At 46.3% G+C, this 16,829-nt stretch overlaps 1 protein-coding gene across 1 annotated transcript in view; it reads left to right on the top strand.

Moving 5' to 3' along the window:
• LOC112542916 (uncharacterized) overlaps nucleotides 1-10,084 on the top strand; it is a 69,990-nt gene extending 59,906 nt beyond the window's left edge. The window contains exon 8 of the mRNA XM_088151905.1: nucleotides 3,071-10,084. The gene's annotated coding sequence lies outside the window, so the exon portion shown is untranslated. The remainder of the gene's footprint in view (nucleotides 1-3,070) is intronic.
• The last annotated feature ends 6,745 nt before the right edge of the window (nucleotides 10,085-16,829 follow it).

The raw sequence follows: 16,829 nt of genomic DNA, 5'->3' as shown, positions 1-16,829 counted from the left end.
ATTGCAATATGTATTTCTCACAGGAACAGAACAAGTCCCAGCTGGCCCAGGGTGATTCAGGAAGGGGGTATTAGGCTCTGGCTGAGGACTACAACGTCCATGGCCCAACCATCTTTCTAAGAAAAGTGTGGTGAGCAATACTTCAGTTATGAATTTCCATGGGCTAGAAAAAGGTAGGGTTAGGGTTCATTCATTAGGTTGTTTTACTTTCCAGGCCTGACTTTATTTCAAAGCCCATCTTTGTGAATTAAAGTCATGGCTCTTAATTAAATTAATGACCTACTTTCTACAGGTGCAGCTTTTCCTAGAACAACTCATTTGAGAGATGGAGACACTTTCCCTCTATTTAATTTACTACCTGTAATAGCTAGATCAGTAAACCTAACACCCTTTGTTCCTGGCATATTTTACAGACCTTCCGTAAAACGCAAACCCAGTTTTACCTGAAAAAAAAAAAGTTCCAAAGGTGGTGCTCAGCATGGCTATGGGGTGAAATCAAGGCAACCAGGTTACACATCACCCCCAGTCCACATGCCTGGTTTCATTCTAGAAAATCTTTTTATTATGATACAGATAACGCACCATCCCGTCCCACTCACTGCCCATTTTTGCCCCAGATCTCGTTTCCCTGAATACAGTGTTAGGGGTTAGGGTACTTCTAAAGCATGGTTGGGGAGGAATCGCCCCACTTTACACAGTGTGTGGTGTGTCCAGTTTTGGACATCTTCTTTAAGAAGGAATCGAAGACACTGGGACAGTTTAGGGGAAGGCCAGCCAGGCACATCGGGGGCCCTAAATTGCCCCTCCAGCTTTGTAATTCTTTGATTCTGAAATTATATTGCTTAAAATTAAGTCACTTCGGGATTTGGGCTGGAAAGGTAGGACATGAAGCCCAGGAATCACAGGTGGAAGGAAGACCCTGAGCGCAGGACCCTTTCCAGGCTGGTTCAGCAGCTTTTAAAAATGACTCATTCAGAGTTAGTGCTTGAAGCAGTGGGGGTGGCCGAGAGTGCCCTCTTGTATGTGCCACCTGAGTCCCAAAGACACTTACTATTGGGTGGCTTTCCTATTGCTTTTGTGTAATCATATGTGTTAGGGTATCCACACTTCTCCTTCTGGTAGAGAGAGCTCTCTCTCTCGCTGGACACAGAGCTCACAAATTGGCTGCCTCTGCCTACCCTCTGGGTGTGCTCCGGTCTCAAAGGCAGGGGCCAGGCCTTGCACAAGCCCCGGTGGGGTGAGGCCGAGGGCTCCTTGCCAGGGCTAGCGAGGAGGCCAGAGAGTTGCTGGCCGTTGGCCATGGGCTCTTTCTGGGGAGGGGCTGGTGCCGCGACTGGCTTCAACTGAACACAAATGCTCTTCCTTTGGCTAACAGGTCCCATATTTCACTGCCTGTTAGCCTGCAGTTTTTTTCCAGCTGCTGCTGAATATTTGACGAAGGCTAAAATAACCATAAACTGCATTAAAGCTGGGCTGATGGAGCCCTGGAGAGCATTTCAGCTCTCAAGATATTGCACAGCCATGCTTCTTGTTCAGCTATGGAAATGCCATTAACAGTATCAGTCTGACCCTAATGGGACTGAGAGAGAAATCCAAGAGTAGCTGAAAATACCAGCTTGAGGAGGCCAGGTAAGGTGGAAGCCCCAAGAGGGAGACAGGGGAGCAACGCTCTTTCCCTGTGCCCCAGCATGCGGGCAGCTGGGGCTCTTCCCTTGGCATCAGGTCAGCGGGTGGCGGATGTCCCACCCCTCCTCACAAGTGCTGTTGGGTGGTTTGCTGTGTCCCATGGTTCCTCTGGAGCTCCAGGCAATTGACGTGGGCCTCGTCTCATCATTTTGCTCCCCAGCAGCAGCCAATGGGGTAGTTAGGCCGAGGGAGAACAACTCGCCCAAGTCACCCAGGGAGCCTCTGGGGCTAAGGGTGCCACAGAGCCTGGCTCTCCTGCTGGAATGGTCTGCGGGAATGACCTGGGGGGCAGGAGGGACAACCGCAGATGGGACAGCCCACAGAAAGGGGGAGGGGGGAGCATTTCAGAAGGGACCCCCCCCCCCCAGTTTTCCAGAGAAAAAGGAAAGGAGGGGAGAAATTCTTTCAGTCTTGCAAGATTTTGTTACTGGAACCTTAAAGTAGAAATAAGGGTTAGCGCTCCTGGTTGTGCCTCTTGTCTGGATTACCTCGCAGGGCTAACTCCCACTCCTAGTCCAGCATCTTCCCTGGCTCTCTCATTGGCTGGATGCCTACCCCAGCTTTCCTTCAGGAGCTCAGGGAGACACAGAGAATGCTTACTCTGCCTTTTTTTTCCACCACAATCCTGTGAGGTAGGTTGGGCTGAGAGGGAGGGGTTAGCCCAAATTAGCCCAGAGGGAGCTTCTGTGGCTGGGTATGGATTTAAGTCTGGTCCACACCTGAACACCTGCCCTGGCTGGCTAGTTCTGAGGCTTTCTGGGGTCGGGAGCTGGTTTGCCAGGCAAGCTGCCATTTTCTCCTTGATTTCTCTCTGCTCCTCGATTTCTCTGCTTGATGGTGGGGATGGGGGAGGCCAACAGGGGGAAACTGCGGTGTCTTGCTGAGGGTCTTTGGCCTCTGCTTTGAAATCCTTAACTAAAAGGGCCACTGTCCCAGGGACAGGGCAGGGCTTCGGCAGACACTGTAGCCCCCGAGGAGATACAGAAGCACGGGCCATCAGAAATGCTGTAGATAGCAATGCCGGTTGGTTCAAGGTGGCCTACAGGATCAGTGCAACCCTTTTCCTGACTGAGACACGTGGCTTCATGAACACATTCCTAACATCTGATATATGTTTCCCTGCCCCCCTCCTTATCTACAGTCAGGGAACAACCCTGAGCTGAGGCTGAGCTAGCAGGCCAAACCGAGTCAGCACACTGCCATGCTCCAAGAGCATTCAAACCTTCTTCTCAGAGCTTGACCTTCTTGGGAGGGAGCCCCAGTGTAAGCATCCCTCCCTTATTTCTCTGCTGGGCCCTGTGGTGGTGGTGGTGGGGGGTTGTTGAACCTCTTCTGCAGCCAGTCTGCCTTTTTCTTTCATTAAATCACTGCACTTGTCCTCCAGGATCTGCGAAAGAGCTAATATGGTCTTTCTCGAGCAACAAGGCAAGGTCACTTACTTTCATACTTCACAATTTCCCTTGAGTTTCCACTCCAGTTGTCAAATCCGATGTTTTCACTCACATCATTTCCATGACATCTATCTCTCCATCAGCACTGCAAGCTGGCTTGTTCCTGTTGTCTGCAAACAGAGTCAAAGAAGTGAAGTCCAGACATAACTTCTTAAGGACATGATTGAATAGCTACATGCTCACGACCTATAGAAAACCCAACTATAGAACATTTGCCTCGCAGCCTTCCAAGATTCGCTCCCCCTTTATTTCTTGGGTGGGCAGTGCTTACCTCCTCTGTAGCTGTTGGCACACTTCTTGAGACAGCTTTGATCAGTGTGAAAAACAGTTTGGTGATCCAACCACTTTACAAGTGCATCTGTTACAGCTGTTGCTATTTGGTTTTTCTGGAAATGGTCTTCAGTCATTTGAACACGCTTACATCCTTAGTGGACTGCGACATCTCCCAAAATGAGGGCTCCACCCAAGTCCTGTGACAGGACGGGGGCTACGGTTGCATGGCCAAAGCCACCATTTGAACTGTCCCCAACAGTTCAGTGACCTGATATTAATCATACTGACAAATAATGTCCTGAGACTGAGTCTGACAGCAGGCTAGAGGTTGTGAGGGTCACCTGACTTGTGGACTTTTAGTACTTCCTCATCTCCTTTTTTTTAAAAAAGTAATGTTGAAAACTGTTGGTGAAACTGAAAACTAGCGCATGGTTTCGTATCGTTTTGGTTATTGCTTAACTTCAGTAAAGCTTTCCACAAAGTTTCCCATGAGATCTTAGTAGGGAAGATGGCAAAGTGTGCTGGATCAATTTGCAGATAACACAGAAAGATAGGGAAATAGCAAACATCTGAGAGAATATCATCATGATTTAAGAGGACCTTGTCAAGTTGGAACAATGTACAGGGTCTAGCAAGATGACTTTCAGTATGGACAAATGCAAAGTTGCACAACAAAGGCATAAGTACAGGATGAAAGGAGACACTAAGCAGTGATATGTGAAGAAATAATCCGAGTGTCTTGATGGATCACAAGATGCGCATGAGCCAAGAGTGTGATGCAGCTGCAAAAAAAAAAAAAGCAATACTGGGCTGTATAAACAGAAGTCTTGAGTCAAGATCAATAGAAGTTATTGTTCCTCTCTATACTGTGTTGGGCTGATTGCACCTAGAATTTTGCATTCAGTTCCAAGTACTGGCTTTGACAAACTTGAGTATGCCCAGAAGATAGCAACTAAGATGATAAGGAACTTGAAAGGAAAAAGACATTTATTTTTTTAGTCTGGAGAATAAAAAACTGCAGGGAGAGGTGATAGTATACTATACTTTCAAGTATCTGAAGGGCTACCATGAAGAGGTAGTTTCAGTGTTGATCCAGAAGATAGGACAAGAAGCAATGGGTTTAAATTACAAGGAATTTAATGTCCATTTTAGTTGGACATCAAGGAGAACTTTGTAATGATAAGAACTGTTTGATAATGGAACAGATTTCCTCAAGTGGTTGACTCTCCTATGCTGGAGTTGTTTAAACCAAGTCCAGGTGGGCATCTCTCAGGGATTGCCAAGGTCCCTTCCAACCCTTAGATGTTATGGTTCTATGAGTCTATTACCTGTGGATTTCCATTTTTTATCTACTTTGATGACATCATTAGCAGTCTTTTAAAATGATGCTTGGACATTCTGACCCCCAAAAGCCATTAAGTAAACCTGACAGAACCTGATTGATATAGCAAAGGAGGGTTTGTCACTCACCCCCAGATTTGTGTTCTGATTGAATTTGCACTGCACTGGATCACTTGGCCCAACAGAATATGGACAGCAGCCGAAAGCCTTGAGTGCTATCTGGGTCAACGGATTTTACTTTTTCACCAGATCTCCACAACCTGGATCGTAGTTCATGAATAGCACATGAATCCAGTGGGTGTAATCACTGTGGGTCTGCAGCTGCACCTCATTCTGGAAGAGCATCTGAGTATCTCTCCTGCCAATGGGTTCTCATTTCATTTGAGGAGAGGTTGAATTTCCACCCTGCTGTTCTCAGTTTTCTTTGTGCAAAGGAAGCCAATTACCAGCAGCTGGTGAAAATGAAAATGATTATTAATTTCAAACATAACATATGCTTTCTGTTAACAATCCTCCACAGTGTGGTGGTGGTGGGAGCAATCCAATCCAGATGGTGCTGCATGCAGTGGGAATGAGCAATGTGCACCACCACAGCGCCCCCATATTGGAAGAGGTTTCCCAGAGCTGGGATGGACACAAGGAGGCCGGATAATGGCCTGTTTTAGGCTGACATGTTTGTCTAACCTCCTTGCTGGGGGCTGAGTGAGGGTCTTCCACCTTTGCAGAGGGTACCCCTTCTTCCCAGTGACCAATCAGGCACTGCTTTCTCTGATTCCCAGAGCTGCCTCTCTTGGCCCCCTCGCCAGGTTGTTGGCTTGAAGATGATTTGCATATGACCTGCTGAAAGGACCACACACTCTTTGGCAAAGTTTTTCATAGAGAAGGAGGAAGTTGCTACAAGATGCCTGGTTTTATATGTTATGTTTTCATGGTTTCATGCAATTAGATAAGCCTCTGAGAGTCTTTGGAAGTAGGAAGTCACGGCATTAATCAATGCATACATTTCTGCTGAATCGGGGGGCACTGAAAGAAGAGTTGTCCAGTATTACTGCAGGTGATAATTCACCACTCTTCAGAAACGGGGATGGATGATCTCTTAGCTGCAGCCACCCCACCATCACATTTGTGAAATGACTCCATCATAACACAATCCAAGCCTATCACTGTAGTGGCGAGGCGTGTGAGTAAGGGTCCTCTTTCCTTCCCCCAGCCCCATCATCCTTCCAGGCCTGACCACAGTGTTGGCATTCCTGGTATGCAGCAGCAAACAGCAACCACGTATCAGCCCTGAGAGAAAGCAGACCCTCTGTGCATGTGCACTTCCATCCTTGGACTCTCAGAAATCAGTGCCATTCCTAGTCCAGGAATAGAATTGAGTTTGTTCCTCTTTCTCTGATGGAGGAAGGAAGCTCACTTTTGGGGCGCCAAAGGAGAGCAGACCCCAAACATTTTTTCAGCAAGGTACCAGATGGGCTGGGTGAGATTTGGTGCCTCTTGCTAGTGGCCTATGACTTGCTATCACCATTTTCCTCAGCTTCCCACTGCTTCAATCACCATCCTTTAGGTGGCCCTGTGAGGAGGGGAGTAATAGGCAAGACCTGGTCTCTCAAGACAGTAGACCTGCTGGGCCTTGCAAGGGTACGTGGTGGAGAAGACCAGCAGCCCCCATGGCAGGAGTTCTGAAGCTGGGACCTCTGTGGGTGAAGCAGATGTTCTCCACCTGAGTCTGGACCTTTCAGAGCAGGTCCCCATGCTCCATGGCAGACGTATCCTCCCATGTCCTTCTTTGATTTAGCAGCTGCAGCACTGACTAGCAATCCTGTGAAAAGGAAACAAGGCTCCAGCCAAGGCTTGGCTGCTTTCCACAAGAGTGGGTCAAAACATGCTTTCACAGGAGTAAGAAAAAAACACAGGTGCATTGCAAGGACACAGTATAACATTTTGGTCCATGACTTGGATAAGGGGATTGAGAGGGTGCTTGTTAAGCTTGCAAACAGCACATAACTCTGAGCCACCGAGAGTCACCCGTTGGGGGAGATGGGCGGCATACAAGTTTAAAAATAAATAAATAAATAAATAAATAAATAAATAAATAAATACTGGGAGGGGTGGTGAACACTTTAGGGGAGAGAGAGAGATTCACAGAGATCCAGACAGGCTTTAGCAGTGGGCTGAATGAGCAGGGAGAAAGACCAAGTTTTGCACAAGTTGAAAAACCTTTTCAGAGATTTTTTGAAAATCTGCAAAAGTTTTCTACCTTTCTCTAGGGAGAAAAATGAAAGTCCAGGATGGGGAACCTGATGTTCAGTGGTACTTGTGAAAGGATCTGGTTGCACTTGTCAACCACAAGTCAACTATGAGCCAGCAGACGATGCAGCTGCTAAAAAAGGCAAATGCTCTTCTCGGGGGGCATGAACAGGAACACAAAGTCCAAATCCCAGGAGGTAATCTGGACCACCGGTGATCCCATTTGGAGTGCTGTATCCAGTTCTGGCCATTGCATTTTTCAAAGGATAGTAGCAAATTGGAGGGGGTTCCTAGGGGTTGACCAAGAGGGTGGAGGTTGGAAACCAAAAGCTATGAGGAAGAGTTAAAGGAGCTGTGCATGTTTAGCCTTGCCCAGAAAAGACGATTAAGGAGAGAGATGATAGCAATCTTAAATTTCTGAAATGTTATCACACGGAAGAAGGAGTAGATTTATTCTCTATTGTGCCAGAGGGTGGGACCAGAAACAAGGGGTTAAGATTATAAAGGTTGGATACCAGGAGGAAACTTATGATTTTTTGAGCTGGCATGAAGTGGTGAGTTTTCCTTTGCTGAAGATCTTCAAACGGGTGGGATAGTCATCTGCCAGAGGTCCTGCAGTGACTTCTACACTGAGGAGGAGTTTGGACTAAATGGCATCTGTGATTATCCTATAAAAGAAGTCCAGGTGGCCCATGGAAAAGACACATAATATTTGGATAATTTCTCATAGGGGTGAGCTCTCATTCATAGCTGGAAGTTGTGGGACTAAGCTTGGTGTCCATTAAATCCAGCTCTCATTCCACAGGCAGGTTTGCACTGTTCAGACCAAGGCTCAGCTCTGATGATCCTGAGTAGTTATTATCTGATGTTTGCTTGTGTTCTTCTTGACCTTAATCCAAACCTTCCCTACAGTTTCCAGAATTTCTAAACCTGAGGTTCATACAAGAAGTCAGTTGTGTGAGGTGAAAGCAGGGAAAAGCCCACTCAAAAGATAGTTGAATCTGAGCTGCTAAACTGTGAATTGCTCAGCTTTGGAAATGTTTGGATAATTTAATATATCAATTGAAAAATGGCATAAATACAATTTGGTCAGTAGTTGTTCTTGAAAAAATATCAGATAAAATTCATACTTTGAAGAAACAGGATGGCAAGCTGTCATTCCACAGGATCCAAAGGGTTTATATTTGGTTTATAAATGATATCAACCCCCAGGTTATGTGAAATACATAATATGATCTGTGATGATGCTAAACTGTCATTAAAACTTTAATACATTTACTTTTTAAAAAACCCAAGCCCAGCCAGAGGTGGCAGGAAGGAGGACCTTGGACAGCTCCAAGCGGGCCCTGCTCACCGACTCGCCTGCCAGATGCCGCTCATCTGAGCACGTGGCCTGCGCAATGCCCAGGGATGCCTCGGACACAGGGGCTGAAATTTTACTTATTTAACTGATTTATTATGTTAGTGCCAAAGAGTTGCCTGTTGTTTACCACCGGACTCAGGTCAATAAAAACGCTATGCCTAGGCAAACTCTCCACACCTGGCTCAAGGGCGGTGCCCTCGTGAGGGGCTGCAGGCTGTGCCCTGCTTGGCTCCTTGGCAGTCAGGAGCAGCAACCGCCATCCTTCCTCACCTCAGGAGGATCCTGTCCTGCTTCAACAATCATAAGAGGCCTTTTCTTCCTGCAGGAGAAGCCTGCAGATTGCAAGGAGCTTTGGATAGGTCCCTGCAGGGGAAATAGGCTGAACCCATGGGAAATGGGCCCTTACCCCTTTCAGGCTCACGCCTCACTTCCTGCATCCCCACGCAACTTCCAGTCTGCCCTGAGACAAGCAGAGCAAGGAAAGGCGGAGAGAAGGCGCTTCCGCCTGCAGCCGGAAGACAGAGGGAAGTGCGGCTGCCTTCAGCCCGCTGCTTTTTGGCCTGTCCAGCAAGGGCAGAGGAGTGGCGGGCAGGCTGCCACCATCCACCAGCTCAGAGTTGCCCTCCTCTGGCCTCCATGTGTTTGCTAAAACCCTAGGGACGCCTTCAGACCCTCTTCCCTCCGTCTGCAGCTGTGGACCTCTTAGCTCCTCTTTCAGCAGTTCCTTTTATTTCCAGAAGCAGCTGAGGGACGACAGGGCAAAACGGCCATTGCTGTTGCCCCAGATAATGAATGCCAATTCTCCATAAACACCGGCCATAGCAGCCACTGAGAGCTGAGAATGGCACTGCTGACTACTACTGCCGCTCCTCTAGCTCTGCAGATAAGCAGCAAAAGATGCTTGGAGCCCCAACTTCCCAGCACCTCCTGTGCCAAATGCCTGCAATCCGGCGGTCCCTGCTGTGGACCCAACTGGAGGCAGAGTTCTGCTTCACGCAGGGCAGGCAAGGGCAGGGCTGCTTTTCTCAGGCCAAGGGCCAGAGAAAGATCCTATGAGAGAACAGAAAAGCTTCCTCCTCCTCGCCCTCCCCTGAAGACCCCAGGCAAAGTTGGAAAGGGCAGGAATGTTGGGGTGCCAGGAGGCAGGGAATAGTTCCTTAAAGCTCTGCCACCCTCCAGACAATCCCATCTACGAATGCTGTTTTCTGGCTGGGGTGAGCCCTGGCTTTACTTCAGGTGAAACTTTATTTATATTAGTGGCATGAGATTAAAACTAAATACTTGGGAAAGGAGCTTAACTAGTTACCTCCTAATTCTCTTCCATACTTGTGGTTTTGCTGTTCATTGTTTACTACTAGCATCCCCAATTTTTATGAATTGAATATAATGAGTTTAAAATAAAACAATAAATCAGGACTATATATGTGCAAACATTCAGTGGCAGTATCAATTCATAGATACTAAAACACACGTTGAAACTTTTTCCTGTTTTCCCCAGAAAAAGCACTCTGTAGAAGCTCTGCAGCTACGCCCTCCTTTTTCCCCTCTGTGTCCTCATACAAGAAGAGTTTTGTGATTTCTGTTGGTCTGGCCTCATGCTAGAAGCCTCCAGCCCACCCCTCCTTTAGCTGTAGAGCTTTCTTGGCCTGGCTGTCAGTAGTTAAAAAATAATGACAAATCACAAAACTCTCTAGTATGAGAGCATATAGAAAAAAAAGAAGGAAGGCCCACTTCCATGGCTTGAGTAAGACCTCTCTTCCTGCAAGCTACTGACAGCCAGGCCAAGAGAGCTGAATGCACCGTGCAGTCATCAAGTGCAAGGGCTGTGGGTTCAAATCGCCATAAGGGGTTGGACGCTGAACATCTAGCAGGGAGGACCCTTTACCTGAAGAGTCCCAATAAGATGAAACTGCTCATGTAGTCCCCTTCATGGATCACTGCCTTGTCGTGGCGAAGGGGCTTGCGTAACTCAGTGAAGCCATGAGCTATACCGTGCAGGGCCACCCAAGACGGACAGGTCATGACAGAGAGTTCTGACAAAATGTGGTCCACTGGAGAAGGAAATGGCAACCCACTCCAGGATCCTTGCCAAGAAAACCCCATGGACAATGTCAAAAGGCTAAAAGATATGATGCCGGAAGACGAGCCCCTCAGGTCGGAAGGTGTCCAATATGCTACTGGGGAAGAGCAGAGGGCAATTCCAAGTAGCTCCAGAAAGAGTGAAGCGGCTGGGCCAAAGCCGAAAGGACGTTCAGCTGTGGATGTATCTGGAAGCGAAAAGAAGGTCCGATGCTGCAAAGAACAATATTGTATAGGTACCTGGAATGTAAGATCTATGAACCAAGGCAAGCTGGATGTGGTCAAACATGAGATGACAAGACTGAACGTCGACATCTTGGGAATCAGCGAACTGAAATGGATGGGAATGGGTGAATTTAATTCGGGTGACCATTATATCTACTACTGTGGGCAAGAAACCCTTAGAAGAAATGGAGTTGCACTCATAGTCAATAAGAGAGTGGGAAAGGCAGTAATGGGGTACAACCTCAAAAACGACAGAATGATCTCAGTGCGTATCCAAGGCAAACCATTCAATATCACAGTCATCCAAGTCTATGCCCCAACCACTGATGCTGAAGAAGCTGACGTTGACCGCTTCTATGAAGACCTACAACACCTTCTAGAACTGGCACCAAAAAAAGATGTCCTTTTCATCATAGGGGATTGGAATGCTAAAGTAGGAAGTCAAGGAGTAATCGGAATAACAGGCAAATTTGGCCTTGGAGTACAAAATGAAGCAGGGCAAAGGCTAATAGAGTTCTGTCAAGAGAACAAGCTGGTCATAGCAAACACTCTTTTCCAACAACACAAGAGACGACTCTACACATGGACATCACCAGATGGTCAATACCGAAACCAGATTGATTACATACTTTGCAGCCAAAGATGGAGAAGCTCTATACAGACAGCAAAAACAAGACCAGGAGCTGACTGTGGCTCAGATCATGAGCTTCTTACTGCAAAATTTAGGCTTAAATTGAAGAATGTAGGGAAAACCACTAGACCACTCAGGTATGACTTAGATCATATTCCTTGTGAGTACACAGTGAAGGTGATGAATAGATTTAGAGGATTAGATTTGGTAGACAGAGTGCCTGAAGAACTATGGACGGAGGTCCGTAACATTGTACAGGAGGCAGCAACTAAAACCATCCCAAAGAAAAAGAAATGCAAGAAAGCAAAATGGCTGTCTGATGAGGCTTTACAAATAGCTGTGGAAAGAAGGAATGCGAAAAGCAAGGGTGAAAGGGAAAGATATAAGCAACTGAATGCAGATTTCCAGAGAATAGCCAGGAGAGATAAGAAGGCCTTCTTAAATGAACAATGCAAAGAAATTGAGGAAAACAATAGAATGGGGAAGACTAGAGATCTCTACAAGAAAATTGGAGATATGAAAGGAACGTTTAGTGCAAAGATGGGCATGATAAAGGACAAAAAAGGCAGGGGCCTAACAGAAGCAGAAGAGATTAAGAAGAGGTGGCAAGAATACACAGAAGAACTATACAAGAAAGATCTTAATGTCCCTGATGTCCACGCTGGTGTGATCACTGACCTTGAGCCAGACATCCTAGAGAGTGAAGTCAAGTGGGCCTTAGGAAGCATTGCTAACAACAAAGCTAGTGGAGATGACAGTATTCCAGCTGAGTTATTTAAAATACTAAAAGATGATGGTGTTAAAGTGCTGCACTCAATATGCCAGCAAGTTTGGAAAACGCAACAGTGGCCACGGGATTGGAAAAGGTCAGTTTACGTTCCAATTCCAAAGAAAGGCAACGCCAAAGAATGCTCAAACTATCGCACAATTGCACTCATTTCACATGCTAGCAAGGTTATGCTCAAAATCCTACAAGCTAGGCTTCAGCAATACATGAACCGAGAACTACCGGATGTACAAGCTGGGTTTCGAAGAGGCAGAGGAACTAGAGATCAAATCGCCAACATTCGCTGGATCATGGAGAAAGCACGAGAGTTCCAGAAAAATATCTACTTCTGCTTCATTGACTATGCAAAAGCCTTTGATTGTGTGGATCACAACAAACTGTGGCAAATTCTTAAAGAGATGGGAATACCAGACCACCTTACCTGTCTCCTGAGAAATCTGTATGCGGGCCAAGAAGCAACAGTTAGAACCGGTCATGGAACAACCGATTGGTTCAAAATAGGGAAAGGTGTACGACAAGGCTGTATACTGTCACCCTGCTTATTTAACCTATATGCAGAGTACATCATGAGAAATGCCAGGCTGGAAGAATCACAAGCCGGAATTAAGATTGCAGGGAGAATCATCAACAACCTCAGATATGCGGACGATACCACCCTAATGGCAGAAAGTGAAGAAGAACTAAAGAGCCTCTTGATGAGGGTGAAAGAGGAGAGTCCGAAAGTTGGCTTGAAACTCAACATTAAAAAAACGAAGATCATGGCATCTGGACCCATCAATTCCTGGCAAATAGAAGGGGTAGAAATGGAAGCAGTAACAGACTTCATTTCTTTGGGCTCCAAGATCACCGCGGATGGAGACTGCAGCCATGAAATTAAAAGACGCTTGCTCCTTGGGAGGAAAGCTATGGCAAGCCTAGATAGCATATTAAAAAGCAGAGATGTCACCTTGCCGACAAAGATCCGCATAGTCAAAGCTATGGTTTTTCCAGTAGTAATGTATGGCTGTGAGAGCTGGACCATAAAAAAGGCTGAGCGCCGAAGAATTGATGCCTTTGAACTGTGGTGCTGGAGAAGACTCTTGAGAGTCCCCTGGACTGCTAGGAGGTCAAACCAGTCAATCTTAAAGGAAATCAACCCTGATTGCTCATTGGAAGGATCGATAATGAAGCTCAAGCTCAGATATTTTGGCCACCTAATGCGAAGAGAGATCTCTTTGGAGAAGACCCTGATGCTGGGAAAGATTGAAGGCAAAAGGAGAAGAGGACGGCAGAGGATGAGATGGTTAGATAGCATCACTGAAGCAATGAGCATGAAACTGAGCAAACTCAGGGAGGCAGTGAAGGGCAGGAAGGCCTGGCGCAATATGGTTCATGGGGTCACGAAGAGTCGGACATGACTTAACGACTAAACAACAACAAGCTCATGTAGTGCCTCCTGCTGGTCAGTGGCTAGTGTAACATTAATAGCATTTGGGGCCTCAGCAAGAGATGACCTGTCGTTCCAAGGCAACTTGCAGCAGGGGGGATAAAGGGAGGACTTGCCTTGCCTTTCCTGGTTCCTCAGCTTCGATCAATCAGTCAGGCCATAGTTCATAGGAATAGCTTATGATACAGTAGATGAGGAGAGCATTTGCTGGTGACCATTTCTGTTCCTGGTTATTAACCATGAAGAGGTTTTCTCCCCTTGAAGATCACAGAATGCCTAGCAATGGCGAGGAGGGGAAACAGGCAGAATAGCAAGTGCAGAACCTCCTTCGGTTGCCAGGAGTCAGACGTCCCCCTTCAAGATAGATTTGTCTTTCATTCCTTTCTGGAGCTCTCCGTGGTCAACTGCACAAGTCCCTGGCACCAACTCTTTAGGTGCTGAACTCATGTTTTCTTGGACATTAAGTTCATCCTTTATTGGGGGGGGGGGGGGGAGGGGGAGGAGTGGATGACTGCCTGAGCTTGGTTGCCCCAGATTCTGTGCAAGGGCTTTCCAACAGCTGCCACTGCTGCAGAGTTGACCAGAGGTCAGGTTGAGAAAGCTGCGAAATGCCTTATAGTCCAACTTACATTTATGTAAGAATGCAGCCATATTAAGTATTTTGGCTATTAAATTGCAGTCACCTGTAATGTATGCTAAAATGTTATCAAAACTGTCCCCATTGATATACAGGAGAAGAATAAGTGGCAGTCTTGGATGCTGATCATGGCTAGGTTAGGCAGGAGGTGCCTGTCTAGGCTAGATAGCCTGTAGTAGGTCTGCAGGACTCAGGCAACTTGGCTAAGATAAGGAAGCTGACAGCCCAAGGGAAGCAGGGAACAGGCTGAGGGAGGACGAGTAGTGCAGACAAATTTTCTTCTGGAAAGACAGAGAGGGAGAGAAGAAAAGAGATGGGTGCCTGGGAAGAAGAGAGGGCTGCAGGCTAGGATCCCAAGTCATGTAGGACTGGCAGAAATGTCTGGAGCTGAAATTCAGAGAGAAATGGAGGCCCTGTTGGTATCACGCAAGATCCTCAGAAGTATACTAAAACTCTCAGTCAGAACAAAGGGGAAAGAGTTGGACGTGTTCTGGATGAGTGATCATGGACCAATGAGTAAATAACCTGAAGTGGACTCTATAAATGACTAAGACCTTGTCTGGGAAGGAGCTTCATTTATTAGATTGATGTCGGTTCAAAAGGACAAGTCTAAAAAATGGAAAGAGGGGCTTGTAACTAGAGCAAATAGCCCGAATCTGCAAGGAAGGCTAAGGCTCAGAATGAGCTAAGACTTGCAACAAATGCCAAAAACAACAACAACAACAACAACAACAACAACAACAACAAAAGTTTCTTTCGATATCTAAGGAGCAAGAGGAAAGTCAAGAAATGGTTGGTCCACTAGTGGGAGAAGATGCCAGGAAGGTGACAGGCAGCAGGGAGAAGGGGGAACTGCTTAATTCCTTTTTTGCATCTGTCCTTACGCAAAAGGAAAAAATAGTCCAGCTTGTCAAAAGCAGCACCGTGGGAGGCAGAAGAGGAATGCAGGTCAAAATAGGTAAGGAATTGGTTAGAGAACATCTAGTTGCTCTGAACGAGTTCAAGTCTCCTGGAGCAGATGGTTTACATGCCAGGATACTAAAGGAGCTGGCAGATGTGATCTCAGAACCGCTGAATGAAATCTTTGAGAGCTCCTGGAGCACGGGGGAACTGCCAGAGGACTGGAAAAGAGCTGAGGTGGTTCCAATCCTTAAAAAGGGGAAAAAGTGGATCCAGGAAACTACAGACCAATCAGCTTGACATCAATACCTGGGAAAATCCTGGAAAAGATAATCAAGCAGTGGGTTTGTGAGCACCTAGAAATGAACAAGGTGATTACTGGAAGCCAGCATGGGTTTGTGAAAAACAGGTCATGCCAAACAAATCTAATTCCCTTCTTTGATAAAGTGACTAAATTAGTGGACTGAGGAAATGCTGTGGATATGGTATACTTAGATTTTAGTAAGGCATTTGATAAAGTAGACCACAGCCTACTTCTTGGTAAGATAGAACAATGTGGGATAGACAATACCACCTCCAGATGGGTTTGCAGTTGGCTGACTAACCGCACTCAGCGTGTGGTCCTTAATGGAACTACATCTACGTGGAGGGAAGTATGCAGTGGGGTACCTCCAGGTTCTGTCTCGGGCCCAGTGCTCTTCAACATCTTCCTAAATGACCTAGATGAGGGGATTGAAGGGGCGCTCATCAATTTTGCGGATGACACAAAGCTGGGGGGAATTGCTAACACTTCAGAAGATAGATTCAAGATTCAGAAGGGTCTTGACAGACTTGAGCATTGGGCCCTATCCCACAAGATGCAGTTCAGTGGAGAGAAAAGTAAGGTCCTGCAGTTAGGCAGGAAAACCAGATGCACAGGTACATGATAGGCAGTACCTGGCTCAACAGTAGTGCCTATGAGAAGGATCTAGGTGTCCTGGTGGACCACCACTTAAGTATGAGTCAGCAGTGTGCTGCAGCTGCCAAAAAAGCCAACATAGTCCTGGGCTGCATCAACAGAGGGATAGTATCAAGATCAAGGGAAGTGATAGTACCACTTTACACTGCACTGGTAAGACCACATTTGGAATACTGTGTCCAGTTTTGGTCCCCACAATACAAAAAAGTTGCTGAGGCCCTAGAAAGAGTGCAGAGAAGAGCAACAAAAATAATAAGGGGTTTGGGTTCCAGGGAAGAAATGGCTCTGTTCTTTGTGGAGCCCACAGCAATTAGAGGAGCTGACATCAGTTCAGCTTTTCAGAATCATCTCCAGATAAAGGAGATTGACAGGATCACCCAGAGGTACTCCTTACAGAGATTCCCTGTGAAGAGATTGCAGAGCCTTCAAAAGGACACTAGATTTGTTTTACTTCCTCTTTTAACTAACATCATAAACTGCCTATTTGTGATTTATTTGGCAATTAAAGACCTCCTGAGACAAGTTGCTGTACACTGAGAGAATTTCCTACTATCCTGGGAGAAAAAAGACCAAGGAAAGTTTAAAGATCAAAAATAAATATTTTAGCATTTGGAAACAGCAAAAGGCAATTAAGAATGTTGATTGGTGGCAGTTAAGAGGCTAGATGAATTTGAAACAGCTTTTTAAAGTTTTAAATGTTTAAGAAAATATAGTAAGTGAATTTGGATTTAATTGCAAGAAAATCTGCCCTGGGAAAGTTTTGCTTCTGAAAATAAACACAAGATAAGACTGAACTTTCAAGGTCAGAGGGAATGGAGACTAAAG

This window comes from Python bivittatus, unplaced genomic scaffold (assembly GCF_059951505.1).
Source record: "Python bivittatus isolate LINGU-HERP-01145 unplaced genomic scaffold, Pbiv_v1 ctg000680_np1212, whole genome shotgun sequence".
In the NCBI taxonomy this organism is placed as follows: domain Eukaryota; kingdom Metazoa; phylum Chordata; class Lepidosauria; order Squamata; family Pythonidae; genus Python; species Python bivittatus.
Note: the sequence above shows the minus strand (reverse complement) of the source record. Positions and strands in the feature narration are given on the sequence as shown.